Here is an 18,038-nt window from a genome sequence, read left to right on the forward strand (position 1 = left end):
AGAATCTTAGAGCATATTATATGACTTTGTAAACATAACAAATCAGCAGATAATGAATGGACATCCAGTACTGTAACTAGGACATGGTGACCAGGTCATCCATCCTAGGTGCTGATTTGTGGGTGGGAGAAGAGGTCAGAAAAATATTGGCTGCTGCATCCATACACACTAACAGCATGGAGGCTGCTGGAAATCACCACTGCCCTGCACTCCTAGCTGCTTTATTATGCTTCTATTAATCATAGCAAGGTGGGAAAGGGGACTGATGCTAACTTTCATTTTACATCATAATAGATTGCACAGTCTCAAGACTGGAGTAATAACTACTGGTAATGCATTCATATTACCACTGATTGTTCAGGACTGTCTCCTGATGCTCCAACTTAGGAAGACTGCCTGTGATTTTAGCAAGGGTTGGAATAAGAACTGAGTAAAACAGAAATCCCTGCAGATTGCTGTGCTAGTATCCTGTCAGGTAGGCTGTTGGTAGAAAGAGAGCATTACTAGCACTGTCTAACATATCTCTACTCATTTTTTGTTAGCCACTCTGGAAAGCTTCTGCTGGGTAGGGGAAAGCATGGAGTCAATAAAGCATAATGTTCTGTTGGTTTCTACTGCTCTGTCCGTTTGCACTAGGAAATTCCCTTGTATGAAAGCTCCACCGTTAGCATTAGCCAGGGGTATCCTTAGTTACACAGGTCCACTAAACATATACTGCAGGAAAAAGCAGGGTAGTAAGGAATAATTTCAGGTAGGCAACAAGTTTTTGTGCGTGGCCCTTCTTCTAGCAGACCTCATGAGATCACCAAACTGAAAGCTAAGTCTTGGTTTCTTTTGCCAAGAATGAGGCAAACTCTCTCAAGCCCCTAAAGGTTGGAAACTCCTTTACTAGGCAAGTCCATGAGCTGCAATTCCATGACCTTTCTGTATGAAGATTATTCTTGTGTAGGAAAGGAAGGGCTCTTGAATCAAGGTCTCAAAAATAAGTTTTCACTCCTTTAACAAGGCAATATATGCAACAGAAAACTATTGTTACAATATGCCATGTGTTAATCTTGCAGTGCTTTATTTTAAATTGTAATTAAACTCAATACAAATTTAGGAAAGACTAAAGATTTCCCTGCTTGATAGCTTTTAATTCTTCTGAATGCTAAACAGGAATTACAGTATAACTGTGTATAATCTAGTTATTATTTAATACCATTACATTCACATTTCCTGACTCACTAACATTTCATACCCTCTTGATTGAAATATCCCATGTCCCAAAATAGGAACAGTCAGTGAACTCATTAGTTCCACCCTCTCTTTAATAAACTGTAACCAGAATTAATTATCACATTGATGCATTTGTTGTAACTTGTCATCAAGTGATTATTATGGAGCAAAAATGCAACAGCTCAGTGAATTAGTCAGTGACCTATATTTTCTGGAGCTTCTGCTTACATTTAGCCCTGGTCAAAATAACGAAAGACCTGTCCAATTGCATTCTTGTTAAATGTTTTCAACTGAATAAGTCTAGTTACCATCATTCAGTTTATAAAAGCCTTTTTCCCCCCACAAGGCTATTACATGTGGTTTGGTACACTGATGGGAGCTTTTAATTGACCAGATCATGTCTCTACCAGACCCCTCCAAATTCTGATCTAGATAAAAAGTAGATCCTTCTGCACTGATGTCAGTGGAAATATTGCCATTAAATGCAAACAAAGTAGGATTGAGCTGTAAATTATTAAACTACCCTTTTCTTATACTTTTGACCCTTTTAATAATACTGCCCACTGGAAAAATGTCTCCCTGTTACAGTGAACTCATCCATATAGTATGCCAGCCAGTAATAATTCAGAACTTTAGAATCAATGTGCTTCAGCAATTTGTTAGAATCATACTGTAAGCCCAGAGGGATGGAAAAATTGATAGACCTCATAGCAACTGAGAGCTGATGATAATAAAGAAAAAGGTTATAGTTATTTTGGAAGATCCACTTTGCTTCACCCCAGTATAAATATAGGGGCATACAACATTCCACACACAAGCATTCTGGCAGAAATCTCAGGAAGGACAATTATTTAATACTAAATCCAGCATTCATAAATTGTTACAGTTAAATGATTCCAAAATTAAGGAAATGCAAAAGTTAACGTTCCAATATCATTAACTTGGCCACATGGCCCGTCTTGAACATTTTGCAGTGGGTGGTTAGTTAGCCACTTATTAGAATGACCAGGGAGAAGGGTGTGGGAATGAGGGAGAGGGTTTGCCTATGCTGGTTAAGGTGGTGGGTGTGTAGTAGAACAGTAGACAAGAGCTGTGAGTAAGGAAACCTTCTGTCTGGCAGGGAAGATAGCAGAGCACAAGTTGAAGAGCACAAATACATATCGGATGACATTGATGTAGTCATGAGACTTTCTCCAGAGGTGCTAAGCTGCATAGAAACAGGAAAAGAAGAAACTGATGTTTAAAGTGAGCCAAGGCTTATTTGCAAGAGCAAGAGTGGAAAAAGGCAGTAGTGCAGGAGGAGTGAGTAGTCCATGTGAGTTGTTTCTCTGACCTTGAAATGACAACTCAGCAATGCTCTTCAAATCTGAAGAAGACCATTCTTACTGAACCATGCTTTCTCCTGTGACCTCTTTGAAATATTCCCAGGTACAATGGTCAAGATTTTTATAAATAGTATGGCAGAGTTAGGCACAAAATCCTGATGAAGTGTGCTGATTTTTTTAAAGGGGCTAGCAGTGAGTAGTGCAATTGACTTTAATGCAAACTCAGCCACACACAAACCTCTCTCTAGCAACAAAGGAACATTTATTGTGATTACACTGTGGTGCTAAATTATATCACTTGCTTCTGGACTAATACCAAAAGAATCCTATTCTAAAGATGTTAACCTAAAAAGTCTAACATTAAATTTGCTTCTCCAAAATTACATTACTAGAATCTCTAACTTCATCCTTTTAATTCATTATTATCATTTCAGAAAGTTATAAATAGTTCTATCCCATCCTTTGTTTCAGGCTACCAAGCAACAAAGTCAACCCCAAATTTAATTAAACTCATTTCAGTGTCTGAGGATTTGATATTCATCTCTACCTACCTGTTGCGAGATGAAACATCTCTGCCATCAACTAATCCAGTCTTCAAAACCTCAATGGTAACATTTTAATATATTGCTTATATATAGATTCTCTCTCTCTCTCTCATACACAGCTCTCCCCTGAACCCTTGAAAGTTGCCAGTGCTGGCTTTCTCAGCCAAGACTTTGTGTTTCTTATTTGTTGGAGCAAATGTTAACACCAGCAAAGCACACAGCCATCAGACATTAGAAGCCCTGGAAAGAGCAATGTGGACTCAAGGTATGTGAAGAAATATGACAAAGAGCAAGAAGTTTGTTTCACTGGAGCATACAGTTTGCATACTACAGATTTTTCCCTTTTTCCCTTGGTAAGTCTTTTTCCTATTTCACTCCATACTTCTCCACTTTGTTGAAACAGCTGTATCTTTCCAGCACAGTATGAACAGAGATCAGAAATAATATTTGTATTGCAATTTCTAGCTACTATGCAAACAAAGAAATAATCATTCTCTTAATTGCTTTTTTCTATACATACAGTAGATTCTTTCTTCTTACAAGAGGTGATGACATTTTATGAAAAACTATGCAAGTTTAAATTTGGTCCTTTCATTGTTAATTCTGTTGAAGATTGTGACACAGATTTGTTTTTCATTAGAACATATGCAGAACACTTGTTTAATTCTAGAAAATGTGCAGGTCTGTTATCACAAAGACATCAGAGCCTCCTGAAGGATTTCAAGGGAAGAGAAGAAAAATGGTGCAACTCTGAGTTGGAAAGTCTTTAGGCTACGTCTTCATTGGTAACTGGGACAACCTTAACATCACCATAAAGACCATACTCACCAACCATCTACATTTCAAAGTTTCAAGCTTGGCTCCCAGCAGCAATACTACTCCAGTCTAAAACCTCTGCTGACCTTCTGAGTAATAAGTCAGCCCTGCTATCCTAGCCTTCCCCTTTCCACAGTGGGTGAACACTGAAACAGGTGTGCAGGTCTCAAGCACAGCAAGTGCACCCACAGCAATGCCATGAGTCTCTGTTGTTATATTCCAGCCCTTTCACACCTCACTTCCTCTTGACTGCCTGAAGATAGTAGCATGCCCCAGTGGAGTCACAAATGGTTTTCAGACCAATTCCTAGAAGTGAAATACAAGTAAATGTGGCATTGTGTTGGCCTCAAGAAATAAGAAGCACAAAGTAGATGTCATTAAGGTCATCTACACAATATGATATAGACAAGGAAGAAGAGCTCACATATTTCAAGCTGGTGTGGAACAACTTTAAGGTCAGCCCTACATATCAGACATATTTATTTGGTCATCTAGAACAGTATACGTGCCTCTTTGGCAGTATGTACTACTATGACTATAACATGCTATTAATTTCTAGCAAATACAGGACATCATACAAATGATACACAATATGAATATCTGAAGTATGACATCTAATCAGAGAAGATTTCTTTTTTAAGAGCAAGGAACTGCTCTGAATTTGTCTGTGTAATCCCCACTGACATTAATAAATTATGCCTATGCATAGATGTGAGTTTTCTTTGCTATGGAAACCAGAGATAGACTTCCTGTTTAGGGTGATTTAATACTTATTTGTACCACTGGATTAATTCAAAGAGAATTTAATGGTCAGAATTTAGGTCTTTTGGTTCAGCTCTGTTCCCTTTGAAGTCCAGAGGAATTTTACTGATAACTTCAATGTGAGCAGAACTGTTCTCCAAAATGAACAATATATTATAGGAAACCTCAGTAATAAGAGAAAGACTATCTAATATGCAAAATATGTTGGCACAGAAGTCTTTTTTAACTGTCTCCAGTATTTGTTTCATGTTTGCAAATGAAAAATGTTGATAGATAATAGGTGGCTGGTCAATTTGCATATTTACATCCTAATCTTTATTTCACAAACTTCCCCTTTCCTCTGACTTCTGTCGGGGACATGATATTTTCACTGTTATAGGAACTGAATCTGCTGCTGGGATAAAGCCATGTGAAACTTGGAAAACCCTGACAGTTGAACATCTGCTCTTTTAAAGTGAACTTGGGCAAAGTTTCAGGCTCAAAGAATGTGATGAATTTGTAGCATCAGCTAAAGCCAGCTAATGTATCCTGCAGGCAGGTGCAGGAAAAACTTTCCCAACTGATTCTGTTTAAATCCTGCAGTGCTTTTATTATTTCAGACTTGAAACTCTCTTCAAAAAGAGGTGGAAATCCTCTTGAGCTGACTTTGTAATGTAGAAAGATGCTGAACAGAGGACTCGACTCTTGAAACTTGTGGGCCCCTCTACACATGCAGGTAAAGGCACAATGGGACCTAATGCATGATTCACACAATTGTGTATCCTGCCATGCCACACATGCATGACAGGAGGTGTGATTGTGTGGATAATGTGTTAGATCACATCATGCTTTTTCACCTGTACAGGGGGAGCCTGGGATCATGATCCTATAGCTGTGAACCCCATGGCTGACAATACGCACAGTGAAGGTAGGGTTCCCCATGCTGCTTCTGCTGCAAGCCCCACAGCTGACGTGTGTTACAGGGCTCATAGAGGAAGAAGCATGGAAAATGCTGCCCTCTCTGCAAACTTTGTGAGGTGCAGGGCTTGCAACAACTGCAGCTTTCCCTGTGCTGCTGCCTCCGTGAGCCCCATGCCTCAGGAGCCTTGTAGCAGTGGCAGCTTTCTTCCCGCTGCCCCCACTGCAAGCACCACAGGTGAAAATGCTGCAAGCCCCAGGGAGAGCTGTGGGGCTGGTAGACCCCTGAGCCCCTCAGTTGATGGGGCTCCCAGATGCAGGGGGAATACTCGACCACATGTTCAAATGTGTGATTAGAGCAAGCTAGAAAGTTATTACACATTTTTTGTGGAATAACTTTGTAGTTTATTGCTTTTTTTATCACACCTTTAATTGGTTGAACTCATAATTGGGTCACAACTTAGGGCATGATTACCTGATTAAATTACAATTTAAGTGTAAGTGTAGAGGGGGCCTGAAACTTATGTTGTCCTTTCCATGCAAGTATCCCCAAGGAGCATTACAAATATTTGTAGAATGTTTTCACAACACCCTACAAAGGGTAATGATTCATATTTTCCATATGGTCAGCTGAGGTACAGAGGACCAGAGTGGTTTGTACATTTATATGGACAGAGCTATAAACACAGCTTACAGAAGAAGTCTTTACTGCTGCTTCTGTACACTGATTCTTAAAACATATTCAATCATGAGAATCAGATCACTAAACTTATTTAACATTGATTGGTGCTGTATAGTTGTAGGGAACATCTATCTGTCTGTCTGTCTCTGCGTGTATATATATATATATGGATCACTTCCGTGAGGCACTATGATGTGTTAAGTACCTTCCATTGCCATCAGAATTAATGTGAACTAAAAATATTTTGCACCTATTATAATCAATCCAATGAGAGAAAATGTACATGTGTGTTCTTACTTGAAACCCTTTGTTCAAGGTTCCCTAAATGGAAAAGGCTTATGTACCTATCCAATGAACATTTAGTTGGTATCTGTAACATGTTGGCTAAGGGTATGACTAGTAAGCAGTACTCAGAAAGGATAAGATCCTAGGATTACTGGATTTAGTAAACTGGAGAGGCAACTTTATCTGATTATAGTAAGGCACTGTGGTGTGCCTGCCACTTTAGGGGGGCAGCTGCCTGAGAGGCAGCTTGCAGGTGGTGTGGGGGCTGACTGCAGGCTCACCTGACAGGAAGAGGGCCAGGCTGGGGCTAGATAAACCCTGTGCCTGAGCCAGTCAGGTAGCACAGACCTGAGAAAGGGAGTGTTCTGGATGAGGGCAAAAGGATTCCTGAAGGGCTCAAGAAGGCATGGGAAGCAGAATGACTCTGCAGGCCTGGGAACTGGAGAATACTACCTGGGGCAGTGAAGAAAGGGGTGATGTAGGCAAGGGGCCTTTGCTTTATGTTGGTATTATTGTTTGAGTTACAGGCCTTGAGCCCTGCTGGAGACAGGCTCAAGGCCAATAGAGAATTCCCCATCCAGAAAAGGGGCTGAGCGGGGATTCAGAGCATTTCCTAGCCCAGTCCAGAGAAGAGGTTTCAGCAAGGGAACAGAGCCCACCAACCCAAAGTAGGGGCTGAGTGGGGTATAGAGGGCAAGGGAATAGAGCCCACCAGCCCAAGGAAGGGGCTGAGACAGGAAACAAAACAGAGGATCCACCAGCCAAGCAGAGTCAGAGCAAGAGATCAGCGGGGCTACAGTGTCCAAGAGGAACTGCATGAAGGGCGTAAGAGTCTGAGGGCCGAGATAAATGGGGTGGAGAGACCTAGAGAGTCTGAGAGTCCCAAGAGGGGCTAAGACAAGGGCAAGACTTCAAAATGACAGAACAGGATGCGATTTTTCAACAGAAGTGGAGCAAAGGGAGTTGGTCCAGGGCCTGATGAAAGGGTTAGACACAGAACTGTATTGCTATTAATCACCTTTCACAATTTGTTTCTGATTCACTTGACATTGCACCTTACCCCATCAGGTAACAGCATTCATTCTCAAAGACTTCCAGCATTTGCTGAGCAAACATATTATTCTTTGTAGCTGCTTGTCAGAAGCACCTAGTTAAGTGGCCGCTACAACATGACTTTAATTTAACTGACAAGTACATTCTGAAGAGCTGTGCACCATATTTGAGTCTTAATGAGTCTTAAGATGGAGAGAACAAAACACACCTTTGTCAAGTATCCCTGGCACACATTTTGAATTAATTTGATAAGAATGATTGAGATTATGCAGATGAGTGTTCAATTGCATTGGAAAATGTTATTCTATATAAATGCCAAATATCTGTCTTCACAGCAGTGCTACAGTTAGTGTTTTGGGTATGTCATGAAATGCAGAGCTATAGATCATGCAGCAAGTAAAATTCCTCTTTGTTATGCTATGTTATGCAAATAGTTCTTGCTCTGTTTCTGTTATGCCTCCTCAGCTGTGCTTCTTCCACAGAAGATACGACTCCAAGATATTCTCAACCACTGAAATCTATAGGGATTTGGTGATTATGCACTATTAAAAAATCCCACTAGGAATGTATCTCTATGTTCATCCTTATATGCTTAAATACCTTTTAAAAACTGTAGTCCTTTAGCTTAAGCTGAGAGGTTCTTGAGGTGAAAGCTTGTACTGTCTTCAGTTGAACGTTGTTGAGGTCAAAATAGTAGACATTATGCTAACATAGCTTTTGTGTACCCATATGATCTGTGCAAGTGGCTGAATTAAATTAATGTAGGCACCATAACTTTGAATTTCCTGACTCTTATGCATTTAAAATCTTGTCTTCCTGTCTTTCATATATCTACATAAAACAATAGAAATAGTTATAAATTACATTCATTAATTATCACTTTTATAGAGCCTCTGAGTGTTCTAGATACTTCAAATGAAGTACATGTCCTTGATGATTAATTTACTTTCTAAGAAGCTAACAATACAAACCACATACACGATGAGATAAATAGGATCAAGGGGTGAAGAAGGGTGGAAAATTAAACGCATGATTATGTTGTTGCTCACTTTAGACAAGTAAACATAATTCAGTGGTTCTTCTTGGAATCCTAGTGCTTTGCTCTGACATCTTCCCTCCAAACCAGGAGTCAAATCCTGGGCCCCGTGATAGTACCCTTACACCATACCCAGAAGGTTCAGTGGGCTAAGAGCTAATGCAGAAACTTGTTGCCACTACTCTTCATCCTATCCAATATAGGGAGTATAAATAGTAAAACCAAGCACCACAGTGGCCTTTTGGCCTTTGAAAGCTGCTATGAACTATGCTGAGGACAGAAGGGGTTACTTTTGGCTGCAGAACTAGAGAGCCTGACTTAAAAGTCTCTGAGCAAGAAGGCCTGACCACTGGCCTGCCCCACCAAAATCTGGCTTGAATAGACCTAGGGAATGAGCCAATATTGGATGGCCTGACTGTAACTGGGCCCCTACCCTATTACTAGGGAGATGACAAACATTGAGAGCTTTCCCTCGCTTCTTGCCCTCTGCCCCACTCACGGTGATGTGGGCATGCTCTCCCTTGTTGTTCCTGTGTCAGCTCCTCCCTTCCTCACCTCACTCTGTGCTCACCCCCTATTGCTACATGCACACCCACCCACTTACGTGCAGCACATGGTCATGGCTAAGGGGCTTGTAGGTGTTGCCAGGGTGAGGACTCGGGCTGAAGCAAGGGAATCCTGTTTACTGCTGAGGGCAGGCAGGGGTGGTGCTGATTCCTCAGGGTGGAAGTAGAGGGGTCAGGTGACCCATTGCCGTACTATGTGAGGCGGGGGCCAGCTGGGACAGGGGGCAGAGGAGGAGAGAGCAGCTCTAGAGGGAAGGAACTACCAGGAGCTGCAGCAGGTGGCTGGCGTCCGTGCCAAGGAGCAAACTGGAAGTGGCAGCCAAGTAAGGATGTCAGAAGGCATCATATGAAGGAACCAGTTAAGTCCCCAGACTTGTGTGTTCATTTGCCTTTGTTTTTTATGGGGATTCTGATGTGGAGTGGAGTGGAGCTGGGTGGAGTGAATCCTGGCACAGCCCACACACCCAGCACCAGACTGCTGCTCATGACTGAGCTCTGACTCCGGGAATGGGGATTGGAGAGAAGAGGGACTGAAATTACTGGGCAGGGGGAATGGACTGGGCAGAGGGGAAAGGACTGGCTCTGGGCTCAGCTGGGAAGTGCTGGCTGAGATGGATAAACAGCAACATTGCCTGGCTTGATAGCTGTGACACACCATGCAGGACACACCACGCTGCACCTGAAGCCAGTACTCTTGAACAGTGGGCCCAGAGCCATTAGGCCCAGCTAGAGTAACAGGGAAAGGGGTAGGCAATGTGGCCCCTGTTCAGATAAGGGCTAAATACCCAAAAATGAGTTCTCCTGGGGAGACTTTCTAGCCATCAAATTATGGTGAGCAAGACCAGTGACAGTGACAAGTGTGTGGTTGGAGTGAGGCGACTGGTGTAGGAAGGCCCAGAGGGTTGGCACACAAGCCTCTGCGCTTAGGCAAAGGTACATGGACAAACAAGGAGGATTATCATTATGCTTGATCAGCCAGAGGTTCTTGGGAATGTTTTGTACTTCCTCCTTTCTGTTTTATGTTCCACCAGTAAAAAAAAATAAATAAATAAAAATGAAATGCTGTCTGTGGGAGTGATAATTCTTATACTGAGGTCAGTCTCTATACTGGCCTGTCATAGAATATTGATTCATATTCAGTGCCTTGCTACTTGACTTCAAGGCACTCTGTGGCCTTGGCCCAAATTATATAAAAACTGCTTGAAGGTCCAAGATAAAGACCCTGCTTGCTGCATTTGCTCTGACACACTGGAATTATTTACCATAAGAAAAAGCTCATCCAGAGAAAGCAGGCCTGGTATGCATCTACTTATATCTAGATGCATACTAGGTGGAATCCTAGAGGGAAGATGCATACTAAATGCATCTGAGAAGAAAGAAAAAAATCTCTTAGGACCATCACATATCTCATCATGTTCTACTCCAAGTACAGGGGGTTAACCTTCTGTACATAGTACAGTGATTCTCATCCTTTTTGGACTGAAAACACCCTTCCAAAACTTTTCAAAATGTAGCAGTGCCCCATTTAAAAAGTCAATGTAAATATATCATGAATATTATAAATACTGTATTAATTCATAAGTTATGCATTGATTAGATCATTATAATAATATTACATTCACCTCAAGTGAATCATCATCCTCATTGGCCAGGTGGAATTGTACATCTCCTGCAGAGCCAGATCATGAAGCAGCTGTCGCAGGAGCATGTGCTTGTGCCACAGCACTTCCCAGGCTAACCCTGCCTGGTGTGTTCTGGAAAAAAAGGTGCAGGGGCAGGTGGAACTGTCCCAGGTGCCTATGCTTGCAGAAGACACAGCAAAGCTGAACAGAGAAGTTGCTGCCGCAGAAAGCCATGGCTGCCTGCATTACATTGTGCTTCCTGAAGACGTAGGCACACAGGGCAGTCTCACCCTGCGGCCTGCAGATAAATGCTATTGCCACCTGGCAGAAGTGCCCTGCATGTCTCTGCAGAAGGCACGTCAGAGCAGAAAAGGGAAAAACTGCAACAGATGGTGCATAATGTAATGCAGGCAGGCATGCCTTTCTGCTGCACCTGCTTCTCATTTTGGTTCCCAGGCAGTTATACCCCACAGCAGTGGCAGGATAGTGGGGACTGGTATCACAGTATCCCTGGCAGGTTCTCATCGCACCCTGGGGTGGTGTGACACCCTGGTTGAGAACCACTAACATAGCAATATTTATTTAGAAGCCCTACCAAAACAAGACTCTTTATTGCACTCCTGTCTTCCCATGATGGGGATGAGGAGAAAACAATAAATGACAAATGTTAGTGACAGTGGTTAATGTGCTACTGGAAAGTGATCAAATAACAGAGTAATGAACATAGCAAAGAACCTAAATAGAAAAGAATAAAGGAAGGACAATTTCCTGTTGCTAAGTGCCCTTTTTTATTGGAGGGCAATGGACAGTCCAAGAATTTGCCCTAACCTGGTTGCTTGCCAGCTGTAACAGCTGAAGGATTAGATCTGCTTCTGTACTCTGCCATAAAATGAACAATCACCACTAGATTACCATATCTTAGAACTTCTTTCCTGCCTTCATTTTTTTGGATGATGAATGTAAATATTAAAATGCAGTGATATTTTTAAACTTGGCTTTGGAATACTGGAGTGGCTGTGGGAAAATCATTTGTCCCTGGCTGTATAACAATCACTCCACCACTCAAAACTCCGGCTACAATCTGTTTCTAATTTATCAAGAAGACAGGACAGGGTGAACGTTATACTGGGACAATGTCACAGAGTGGATTCACTGCAAATTACATGAGACATAAAAGAGAGTTAATAATTAAAGAGGTCTATTTTAATAAGCAGAAATGTTAAGTTGTTATGCAGCTTTTTTTGCAATGAGTATAAGACCTTTAGAAACTTAGAGCACCTATACACATGCTCTGATGTGTTCTGATTAGAACTGAAGTCTGCTGAAGTGTTCTAATCGGAACACTCCAGTGTGCTGCAGCATCTCATATTTTCAGCATCCTGCATTTCAAAATGGTGATGGGGCTGCTCTAACTAAAGCTTGTTGAACAAGCTTATTTTAAAGTGCCCCTGTGGCCATTTTGAAATGCAGGACAATGTATACATGAGATGCTGCAGTGTTTTAATTGGAGTGGTTCCTGTGAGCTACTCTAATTAAAACACCCTCCACCCCTCACCCTGGAGCATGTGTATAGGCACCCTTATATTTAAGTAAAATACTTTTTTTCAATTATGAATTATTTTATAATTGATTAAATTACAGAAACTGCAATCCAAAATAATATTAGTGCTTGTATAATGATATCAAATAATAAGGCTCCATCCAAATCAAGATATTTGCATGTATTTATATGGCTCATCCTCATATCATTCAAGGGTCCTTGCTGGATATACATGAAATTTAGATATGATGAAAACCCAGTTTCTATTTCAGGCTTAACATTTTGAATATTTAAAATGTCAACAACTTAATTTTGCTCTTTTCAACCAGCTTATCAAATGTTGAAATAGTACAAAAGTAGCAATTCCAATGACAATCAGTAAAAAATTAAACAGTGGTCTGTGAAAATCTATCTCTGTGTGTGTAAGTGTGTGTGTGTATTTATATTATATTTACTTAATCACAACTAGTCTTACATTTCTGGCATTGGGTCTTGTCCTGCAACCCTTATAATGCAAATAGTTCTTTGAAAATCGGAGGGAATATTCATGACAGTTACTTGTTGAATCAGACCCACAGAAACAGAGAAATTTTTTACTTAGAAAGTTTTGGTAATGTAGTTCCAAGTTGGAGAAAATATTTTTACGTTGCAATCGCAATTCTTTATGTTGAATTAAAGCCCATTCATTTTCATTTTCCTGCAGTATTCTTGTCCTTTGCTTGCAACATAGTGAACACCTGTGTACCACTCTTCTCTGAGTTGTTACTGCAATAGAAATTACTCTTGCAACAGGATTTAGAAATGTTACTGAGTGGGTGTGTGTGTGAAAGGAGAATTATGTTGATTTATTAGGCTGTCTTTTTTGAAGAAGACCAGAACTATCCTTCAGTCTTTTGAAATTAATTTTTTTTTCCAGAAAAGGATTTCTGATTGTTTTGCACATATAAATAAAAATCCTGGATAAATTATGTCTTTATTTCCAATGCAATATGGTCTGGTAGCTCTGTAGGGCTAAGTACAGACAATCAAAAAGCCCAAGGCTGAACTGATTCATTCTTCTCAAGTTAATTTAAACTGCAAAGATTGAACCAATAAGCAAATGAACAGACATTCACTTTTGATTCAAGAAATACACCCACATTCCTGCAGTAGCTCAAGCCAGAAGCCAGGGGGCATGAGAGCACAGCTCTCTGACATGAAGCCAGCATGGGATGTTCATTTGCCGCTTCTTCCTGCTGCCCCAAGGTCTCTGCGATTTGAAGTCCATAATCACAGCAGCAGAATTCTGCAGGGTTGCTCATCACTTCCTCTTCTTGTTTCCAGGTGCCTCTGGGATTTGTAGTCCACAGTTGCAGCCAGCAGTAAGTCAGCAGGGCAGGGCAGCTCCATACTCAGGGGAAGGGGAGTTTAAGCCTTCTTCCTGGTCCCAGACCCCAGCTGAGGTTTGCCTGGGGGTTGGAGGCACAATAAACCAGTGTCTGCAAAGTACTGGGATGCTGGGGGACTCTGATTTAACTTGAATCAGGAAGGAGTCTGGGACAGAAGTTTCATAAACTGGTTTGACCTAAATCAGTTAAGTCTGATACTACATCCAACCAGGTTTATCTTAAACCAGTTTCAGCCATTTTGAAACTGATATGTGTGTGTCCCGGGACCCAAAGGGGCCAGGAAGACTTACCGGGAGAGCAGGATGCTGCGGTGGAGGGAGCGCCTGCGCAGCTCGTTAGCCGCGTCTGTGTACAGCTGCGACTGGCAGCTGACAGTGACGTCAGCCGCTGGCTGGGAGATTTAAAAATGGCGGCCGCCGCTCCGGGGGCAGCGGATGGAGAGGGGAACAAACGGCTGGCAAAGCCATCCCCAACGATAGCCCAGCGGGACAAGAGCTGCCGAGCTGAAGTGCTGGAGAGTTCAGTAGCCGGGAGCAGAGGCAGAATGGTGGAATCACCGGCAGATAAAGCCTGCAGCGACAGATCAGATGAGCAGCGGAGGATCAAGACCACCCAGGAAGATCCCGAGCCGCAGGAAGTAAGTGCTGTGGCAGTGGGTGCGAGAAGCACCGAAGAGGGGCGTGAGGCTGAAGGCTCGCCCGGCGGGAGAGAAAGATCGGGGTGGGAACGCCGCCTAGAATAGAAGGCAGCGATCGAAGGATACGGGGGACAGCGCTATATATATATATTCATCCAGGAGATGTTTACTCCCGGGGTCAGACTATAGGGGCGCTGGTGGTAGGTCAGGGAGTTAGGCCTTATAGAAGTATCACTTTGAGGAAGTACGGAGCTGATGGTGTAGGGTGACGGATCGGTGGTGGGAATTATACAGTGCTATAGGGCTGGGATGGCGATACCGGCGGGGAAGGAGTCTGACGGCCCATCACAGCAGGTGCAGGGAAGTGGAGACCACAGGTGGCATGAGGCCGGGGTATAGGGGTGGCAGGAGCCCCATATGTAATTGACGAGGCCAACCTGGGACATCGAGGGACCTGTGAACTCGCCCCGCCCCCTGGGATAACAGCAAAGTCGTGGCAGGTGAGAAGCGGGGTTGGTGAAGCAGGAATACAACCAAACCTAGTAACACCAGTGCTCGGTGAAGAGGGTGGTCACCAAAACAGGGTGCCAGATTACTAGGAGGGATCTATGAAGGCCCGTCGGGGACAGTGCACACTGAACTTCTACTCTCTTACAGGTTTAAACCAGTTTCTGATCACTTAAACCAATTTACGTGTAACTTCTGTCCCTAGCCTAGGTGAATAAAACAATTCCCTGTCTTGTAGACTACTGAAGTTGAATTTACAGCCATGTGGCAGTGAAAGGACAATGGAGGTGAAGATGTTCTGAGAATATAATCTTAAATGAAGAGTATTAGACCCCAGCTCCATGCAATGCCTAGTGACTAGAGAGACAACAGATCGATGCATGCATTGCTCTTCAACAGCTGTATTCAGAATGAAGACAGCTGCAGGCCAGCTCTAACAAACTGGAGAGCTGCCGCAAACATTCATTCTCTCCATATTTATGCACCTTGGTTTATGCTTATTAATATTTACCCCACCTTTGTCCCTCCTTTGTTCCACCCTTATTCCTTCCCATCTTAAGCTGTTTACTGTTTATTTCATTAGCATGGAATTACTTATGCATTTCACTTTTTTACATGTCTTTTTGCTATGAGCGCATGCCTAAGACCCTGACCCCTGCTTCTCTCGGCCACTTGTGGTCTTTTGCTGATTTCCTCACCATCTCCCAGGTTTTACTACTGCTTTATCTCCTAACAATAGCCAGTGGTCTGCATCCTGTTTTTCTTACACAATGAGCTATATATCTTACAACAGTACTGTATTGTTAGGAAAATGCTTGCCTAAGCATTCTGCAATGTTACTTTTAACATACCATTCTGCCTTGTGGTTAGAAGCTTGTTAGGCCACAGGTTATAGCCTTTTATTCAGCTGCAAATCCAATGCTCCCTGCGATCCAAATACTGTCACCCTAACAAAGAGTTCATATTATACTTCAGAAGTATTGTATAGGTGAAAGAAAGAGTTACTGATTGTCTTGTTTCAATATATGTTCAGAAACTACAGTGAGCCTGTCTACTTGGTAGCAATCCCTACTTTTTGTAGAATTAGATTTGTATGCGGGTACCCCTATAACTTGAATTGAAATTCCAGCTGTATGTAAAAGAATTTTGTTTCTATTCAATCTAGTAGGATGTGTGCTAAACTGTTAAGTAGACCTCTCTTTGGCTAGGCACAGACATTACACATAAGCCAGTTTAAGTGATCAGAAACTGGCTTAAACCTGTAACAGAACAGACATTCAGTGCACATAAACCAGTTTGAAAATTGGCTGAAACCAGTTTGGGATAAACCTGGTTGAATGTAGTATCAGACTTAATTGATTTGGGTCAAACTGGTGTATGCAATGTCTGTCCAAGACCCCTTTGCTGGCTTAAGTTAAATCAGATTCCCCCAGCATCCCAGCCCTGCCCAGCCCAGAGAACATGCTCTCTGCTCCACAGAAGAGTTGGCCCCTCCCCTCTGCTCCCTGGCTGCAGCTCCAGCAGAGGGTTGCAGGCACAGCAGGGTCTGCTGGCTTCCCCATGCCCCTTTCCCACCCATCTCGTCACTCACTGCTTAAGCAGAAATCCCTTCCCCCTCTCTCCCACACCACAGACCATAGCCAGCATGTGGTATGCTAGCTATGCTATGTAAGGCAGATATGACAGTGTCCGCTTAGGGCTTTTTGGAGCAAATCAACAGCTCAGTTTGAAATGTCCCTGCATTCCTCCTTTTGGAAAACAATGCTTAAGAAGATCTTGGACTAATGAGTGAGGCTTTGTTTTCCGATAGAATGCTTAAATGCTGCTAACAGAGCTGACAAATGCTATGTTATCAAGTGGGGGTACCCCTTCTTAATCACAGCATCCTGCCAGGACTTGGCCATGCCCCACTCAGCTCAGCCCTGTAGAAGGGAAGGGAGGGCTGCTCTAGCACCACCCAGCTTCTAGCCTGAGCCACTACAGGCATGTGCTGGCATTTTTTCAGTCCAGAGGGGATGTCCGTGCAGTTACAAAGTGATTTAACCTAGCCCGGTTAGACTAGCCTGCAAAGATTGAATCAATTCAAGCTCAGGCTTTTTCAATGTCTGTCCTTAGCCTTTGTGTATTTCATGCTGCTCTCAGGCATAGGTCATTGCTTTGGGAGTTCTCGTGAAGAGAACAAGGCTGAGAACAATAGAATACTAGGGCAGGGTGACTGGAGCAGCTGCTCAGGGTACCAATTTGGGGGGGGGGGGCAAGGAGAAGAAAACACCCTCAGCAAACACAATCATACTGGTGGCACAGCAGCAGCCAGAAGTCACCATTGCCCCCATGAGTCGCAGTTACCCAGCTGCGTTATTATGCATCTGTAGACTTTCCTCCAAGAACTAGCATGCCAAGCACCATTTCCTCTCTAGCAAACCCCACAAGAAATAAGTCATCAGAATTATTTATTAAAATATAATGGCTTGAATCCAAAGTGTTCATTTATGATATGCTCTTCGCCTACCTGGGTAATATGTAGCTCACTGATGGCATTCCCATCCTTCTTTTCTCATCTGTTCCATCTTGTCATTCTTTCTGTTGCTGTGCTATGATGATCTTTACAACAAGGAAGTGGGGTGATATCTTGGTTCCAATGAAGTCACGGTAATTATGCACTGATTTCACTGAAGTCAGGACTTCATCCCTTACATTCTTATCTCCACTCTACAGCACATAGCATGCCCTTGGGCCCTATAAAATTAATAATAAGAATCTACAGGAAAAAGGGAGCCATAACTGAAAGGGGCAATTAAAACTGTAATAAATTCTGATCAAATTGAGCTAAATAGCATGAGTTATTTCTATCCAGGGGCAATGTACAACTATGGGCTGCTTTGGCTGTGTACAGTTAGGGTAAAAGAAGGATCATCTGTGATGCCAGAGATCACTATTTTAAAGGAAAAAGAGAAAGAACAAATACACATGCAACCAGTTATACGCAAAGCAGAAAGATGCACAAATACTGTATGTCAAAGGTTCAAACCTACAGGTTGTGCACTACGGATGGAGCATTTGTTCTGGGAATATGAAAGGCTTGTTGGCTACATGTTTTACTCATTATTTCCAGCTGCTAAACTACAAATAATTTGAATAAGACAAATATTTTTGTGGGTG

Source organism: Crocodylus siamensis, chromosome 7, assembly GCF_052110815.1.
Source record: "Crocodylus siamensis isolate JL-2025a chromosome 7, ASM5211081v1, whole genome shotgun sequence".
Classification (NCBI taxonomy): Eukaryota; Metazoa; Chordata; order Crocodylia; family Crocodylidae; genus Crocodylus; species Crocodylus siamensis.